Source organism: Dasypus novemcinctus, chromosome 16 (genome assembly GCF_030445035.2).
Source record: "Dasypus novemcinctus isolate mDasNov1 chromosome 16, mDasNov1.1.hap2, whole genome shotgun sequence".
In the NCBI taxonomy this organism is placed as follows: Eukaryota; Metazoa; Chordata; class Mammalia; order Cingulata; family Dasypodidae; genus Dasypus; species Dasypus novemcinctus.
Window position 1 is genome coordinate 94,271,118 of NC_080688.1, and position 6,791 is coordinate 94,277,908.

Consider the following 6,791-nt stretch of genomic DNA (forward strand, 5'->3'; position numbering starts at 1 on the left):
AAGAGAGCTCAGATCCTATGACACGAAATCCCCCACTCTGTGTCAGCCACTGTCAAGTGACTGTTAGCTTCCCACTTGCGGGAGGAAAGCGACTCGAGTTTCAGCCTCAGCACCTGCCTAAAAGGAAGCCGTCCTCAGTGGCTGCATTAACAAGGGAACAGGGCCTAGCGCCACAGCTTTCATGTCACAAAGTGCCTGAAGAGTGGAGCGAGCAAGAGAAGTTCCCGTTCCACGGAAACGCCGGCTTCTGCCCCGTCCTGAGGGCTGCCCAGGGGCCGCGTGAACAGGTGCCTCTGTTCATGGAGAAGCTTTGGCATGACCGTGCTCTAGGTTTCATTAACCAGGCGAGCGAGAGCCACCCACCGAGCCAGTGCCTCTTAGGGTCCTCCACGAGCGCCGTGCTGGTTGCCTTAAACATCTGGACCCCAGTTATTTCCCACTACATAAGATAACAGCTGGAAGCACGAGTCCATCAGAGGCAACCCTCACAAACACCGACCATTAACACTGGTGGGTGAGCACGGTCGTGACTAAAAGCATGCACCAGGGAAGCAGATGTGGCTCAGGGGACTGGGCCCCGCCTACCACATGGGAGGCCACTGGTTCGAATCCTGATGCCTCCTGAAGAAGACAGAGAGCTGGTGTGATAGGCAGGCACGCAAGCTGACACAACTAGAGGCACAGCAAGAAAAAAACATAATGAGAAACACAACAAAACATGGAGCAGAGGTTCCTGGTGCCTCCTAAAGAAGACAGCGAGCTGAAGCAACAAGATGATACAACAAGAGCTGCGGGGAGTTAAAAAAAAGAAAAGAGAAACACAACAAAGCAGGGAGTGGAGGTGGGTCAAGCGATTGGGTAGCTTCCTCCCACACTGGAGGTCCCAGTTTCAGCTCCCAGTTCCTCTTAAAAAGAAACAAGGAAGACAAACAGACACAACGAGTGAAAACAGCAAGGGGATACGGAGAAATGAAATACATCTTAAAACCAACAAGTACCGAGCATTTCGAAGTTCAGTTGACTGTAATCTAGCTCACGATGGGCCTCCAGGCTTACCACACCCCAAAACATACACACTCGGGCAGCCCCGAGCCTGGAGAGCCATCGCGGAGATCAGCCTGCCAGCCAATCGATACCCAGTTACCTGCCTCGCAGGACAAATGCTTTCCCAGCAATCAATAGCCCTGCATTTGGGCCCTGCTCCGTGCAACTCAAAATTCAAAATATAGGACCAAAGAGAAAGAAAAGCTCATGACCTCCGCACCCTGGCAGCTTGTTGCTGGCCCGTTTGGAATCAGTTTCAGGGCCACAAACACCAGCAAAGGACCTCCAGGTCCAGCCCCGGGCGGGGCAGCCAAGAGCTCTGGGGCCTTCGCCCCTGGACAGCTTCTCGTGACAAATGCTCGCTGTTTTCCTGCTGGGTTTTCAGCCCTCTGGGGCCATGTCTTCAGGAAGTCATTCTCTAATTGACAAGCACATAAACGACTCGATTTTTACATAACTTGAATCATAAGCAAGGTAAAGGTCCAGGGCTGGAGACGGAGGCGTTACTAAATGACCTGCTTTTTAGGGAACAGGAAGGCATCGCCTGGCGGGGAGCAGGCGGAGCTACACCTGGCAAAGACCCAGCACAGGTGGCCAAGGCAGAGGGGTGCCCCCAGATTTCAGGAGACGAAGGCCCCCCTGCGCCCAGTACGTGTGGCCCTGAAGTGCCGCGGTGAGAGACGGTGAGCAGGAGGTTGCTGCCAGATGGGAGGGGCCCATCGGGGAATCCTGCGTGGGACGTTGGGAGGTACCTGGAGAGGAAGGAGAAGGGCAGGTTGAAATGTGGTCTAATGTTTTATACAGGGCCGCCCCTGTCCACGAGCTGTTTTGGGTGTGTCAGAACGCAGCCCTCGATGCGGGGGCCCTGGGTGGTCCCGGCTTGCCCGCCACCCCCAGGATCCGTAGCGGGGTGCCAGGCCCAAGGCACTGCCCCGCGGGCCGGAGCTGCACTCGGAGCAGGAGCCGCGGCTCAGCCCAGGAAAGGGGGTGCAAAGCGCTGGGAGGGCGGGGAACAGGAAGGTGGACCCCGGAGAGGAGCGCCCTCGGGGACACCGGGCGGACACCGAGCGGGCGGCTCACCCCCCACCCTGCCCAGGGGACCCCCAGGCCGGCCGCCACAGCCCTTGAGCTGCCAGAAACGGCGCCCCTTCCTCAAGTCTCCCCTGGTGCCCGTCCCTGCCCTGTGTCCAGACCCGCTGGCCCTGGGGCCCCCAATGGCACGGGCCACCCCCTCGGGGCCTCGCCGTGCACCCACCCGCGGCCCCTCTCTCGGGCACCCTGGACTCCGGGACACAGGTTCCCTTCCTCCTTTTCAGGTGTGTCAGGCCTTTGGTTTTGGCCCCAGTGACACCTGCTGTTCCCCTGGCCCTTCAAAAGAGACACTTCTCGTCTGAAAGAAGCCCCTCCCAAGAATCAAGACTTGTCACCGTCCTGGTGACACCATCCCTGGGCTGTTTTCCCCACACCGGATCGTTACTTTTTTCCAGGCACTCGAAGAATGCTGCCAGATGCAAACAGGAAACCTGACAAAGAGCATGTCCAGGTGCCTGCGTTCCGGGGCTGGGGCTGGAGGGCGGAAGGGCCCCGCACTGCCGCCTCGTGCTGTCTTGTGCTTATTTTGGTGGCAGTGTAGTTCAATGGCCAGGAGCTCGGGCCCCGGAACTGCGCCCCACGCTGTGCAGCCCTGTCCCCGTACCTGTCTGTAGATCGGGTCTTTGCAGATGTGATTAGTCAAGGTGAGGTCGTGTGGGTGACGTGGGCCCAAGCCGCAGCCGGTGTCCTAAAGGGGGATAATGGGCATGGGCCATGCGAAGAAGAGCCACGGGGACGGAGAGCCAGGGGCGGGCGCGTGTCCACAAGCCGCGGCACGCCCAGGGTGGCCAGGGGCCCCAGAAGTGGGGAGGGGGAAGGGTCCCCCCAGAGCCCCTGGAGGCGGGGAGGGGGAAGGGTCCTCCCAGAGCCCCTGGAGGCGGGGAGGGGGAAGGGTCCCCCCAGAGCCCCCAGAAGTGGGGAGGGGGAAGGGTCCCCCCAGAGCCCCTGGAGGCGGGGAGGGGGAAGGGTCCCCCCAGAGCCCCCAGAAGTGGGGAGGGGGAAGGGTCCCCCCAGAGCCCCTGGAGGCAGGGAGGGGGAAGGGTCCCCCCAGAGCCCCAGGAGGCGGGGAGGGGGAAGGGTCCCCCCAGAGCCCCTGGAGGCGGGGAGGGGGAAGGGTCCCCCCAGAGCCCCAGGAGGCGGGGAGGGGGAAGGGTCCCCCCAGAGCCCCTGGAGGCAGGGAGGGGGAGGGTCCCCCCAGAGCCCCAGGAGGCGGGGAGGGGGAAGGGTCCCCCCAGAGCCCCTGGAGGCGGGGAGGGGGAAGGGTCCTCCCAGAGCCCCTGGAGGCGGGGAGGGGGAAGGGTCCCCCCAGAGCCCCCAGAAGTGGGGAGGGGGAAGGGTCCCCCCAGAGCCCCTGGAGGCGGGGAGGGGGAAGGGTCCCCCCAGAGCCCCCAGAAGTGGGGAGGGGGAAGGGTCCCCCCAGAGCCCCTGGAGGCAGGGAGGGTGAAGGGTCCCCCCAGAGCCCCAGGAGGCGGGGAGGGGGAAGGGTCCCCCCAGAGCCCCTGGAGGCGGGGAGGGGAAAGGGTCCTCCCAGAGCCCCCGGAGGCAGGGAGGGGGGAAGGGTCCCCCCAGAGCCCCCAGAAGTGGGGAGGGGGAAGGGTCCTCCCAGAGCCCCCGGAGGCAGGGAGGGGGAAGGGTCCCCCCAGAGCCCCTGGAGGCGGGGAGGGGGAAGGGTCCCCCCAGAGCCCCAGGAGGGCACCGGCCCCGCCACCGCGGTCCTGGGGTTTCTCACGCCCGGGGAGGGAGGCGGCGTCGCCCGCCCTCTCTGACCGTTGGTCTCGCGGTTCTGGAAACTCCAGCGACAGGGCGAGGGCGAGCTGGGAGCAGCAGTGATGCTCTTGTCAGAGGAGAACTGCCGCACTCCACCCTGAGCTGCCGCGTCTGTAAAACACCATGAGTTAATGAGACTCACATTCTGGTTGTCATGAAGCCTAAAACAATCTGTCTGTAAATGACTGGTGGCCGAGAAGGCCACTAAAAGTTAACTCCCTGGTGGAGGACTCCACATGTGGCCGTGAGACCTTTCCGGAGTCACTCACGGGGCGGGAGGAGGCCAGGAGCCCTCCAGCGGGCTCACAGCCTCGGTCTGATGGTCCACTGCAGATGTGATGAGATGAGCTGGTAAGGCGTTTTAGTTTGTGGTCACTGATTCTTTTCATTTTCTTATTTAAAAGGGAAGGAACTTACAAGGAAAAAATAGGATAAAGGAAATAGTTTAGCATACTAAAATACTTAAGTTCGACTTAAAAGGAAGAGCTCTTACTAATTAGTTGGAAGAATCTGATTTTGGAAAACAGTAGAAATTTGTCAAATTACATGACAAATTAACAGAATTCAAACTCAAGTATTACTATGGTCTATAGCAGCTGCAAAGTAAAATTCCAATACTTGAGAGAAATAAAATACTACCCGAATGCCAGAAATTGTTTCCTAAGAGGATTTGAATTGATTTGTTAATATTGTGCTTTGCTCTTTAAGTCAAGAAATGAGATGCTTGAACTTAGGTGACAATCTAGAGCAATAGTTCTCAAACCTGTTGGTCTCAGGCTCTTTTTCATTGTTAAAACTTAATGGAGGACACCAATGTGCTTTGATTTATGTGTTACATCCAACATTAATGTGAATTATATCTAACATTAGAAAATCCTTCCAGGTCACGATCATACTTAAATTAGAAGGGATAAAATAAGATACTTCTTTGCTCCAAAAATGATTTTAAAAGTACGAGTTTATATTAAAAGGAAATCTTTTACCAATTCTAACATAACATTAGAGAAGATGAAAAATTCCCCCTTAAAATAAAAAGTCTTCATCCCATCTGTTTTACTCTTGCTTTCTTTACTGAAAAGATGATACATTTTCAATTTTCAATAGTCATTGAAAATATGCTTCAGAGAATGAGAAATAAAAATATGCCTAATATAACCAGAGTGAACTCTTCAAAGATATCAGAGATAGAAACACGTAGATAGGACACTGGCTAAATGTGATGAAGCAAAATATCTGAGGAAGGGCCAGTTTCTATGTGATTGCCCAGCAAGCAACCATATACTCTTCAGATTGTGTTACTATGGAAGCTGATTGTATATTCGAGCTTCTCCTTCTAATATAATTCTTTTTCCTTTATAAAGGCAATGTGACTTCCTCCACTAAGCTGTCCAAGCCATAAAAATAAAACATATTTTGATTTACTCATCACTAAGGAAGTAGAGTCTGGTTTCTAGGCATTCCGTTGTTGCCATGGAATCCACGCTGATGGCCTGTCTTGGTTATTAAGTTATATGTCCATCTTCAGTTCACATTGTGTGTTTAGCTCTGGTATTAGTTGCAACAATATTAAGCTTTGCTTTGGATGAGGAGCACTAATATTTACATTTTCTATTCATTTTTTCTCTCTTTTCTTAATTTGGACCTTGTGAAAACAATAATAGTTTGATCAAACTCTTAAGCTTATTTCTTTATGCAAAAAAGCCTGTTTATTATATTGCATTCCTAAACAGTTGAGCTTCTAAAATCTTACCCTTATTTCCTGGCAAGTTCTTAGATGAGAATCTCCTTCCATGAGGCACTTCCTAATTTTTCGCTGAATGTGATTGGTAAGAATGTTGAAAACACTGTTTGGAAATGTCTTCTGGTTATTCCTTTCTGAGTGGCCAAAAGAGCTGCAATTCTCGCATCTCAGTTTTCCACGCTACTGAAGGTTTCGCAGTAAGTAAGGAAACGTCCAAATAACCAGCTGGGTTGTATCAGGCGCAGGCAGACGTGGGAAGTGGGTGAGATGTGGGTGTTCCTCACCCAGTTCTTTGCCTGCATGCTCTGTCCTGGAGCCTCGTGCCCAGCCTCTGGGTTAGTCCTCGTGGGCAGCCTGACAGTTTATCCCAGGCTTTCTGACCTCAGCTGCTGAGGTTTGACCTAGCACTTAGCATAAGCTGTTGAGAAGAGGCGCCCCGTGCTGGTGCAGTGGGCAGGGGAGGATGCTGCAGGGGGGCAGGTGCCTGCTGCCGGGCACAGCCGTCTCCCAGGGGCAGCGAGGCTCGCCCGGGCCTTCCCACGGAGGGGAACGCAGAGCCGCGCGGGTTCCCTGCTCCGCACACCCGCCTGTGGAAGTCTGAGGTGGGGGCACATTCTGGCACCTTCTTTCCAGGAAGGAGGTGCCAGCCACACCGGTTTCCACCTGCTACCAAGGACGCCGTCCTCCCTGCATTGCCCCCAGCACCGTGGCCCCCCAGTGCCCCTCTCCACAAGCTCGCTCCATGCCTGTTTCAGGGCTTTGCTTTTCCCTGGACACACCCAGTGTCTTAGCAATTGCTGAGCATGAGGCTTTCCTGCTCAATGGCTGTGTCTTGTTTAAGGAGACAAAGTAGTTTAGGATGCACAGAATTTTCAACATTATTGCTATCGTCTTCTTGGCTGGTAGAAGAGTCTTCTTTCTTTCTTTTTTTAATTTATTTTTATTTAATTTATTTATTTTATTACTTTTGTATTTCTTTTTTTTTTTCTTTTATGACTGGAATTTAACCACTGACTCATCCTGCTCCTCTCCTCTCTGACTGAGGGAATTCTTCAGGAACTCCGGGCTGTAGGCAGGGCACCCACGGAGCAAAGGAGACCAGCACCCAAAGTAACCCTGCGCCCACGGGCCTGAGGAGAACAGCCGG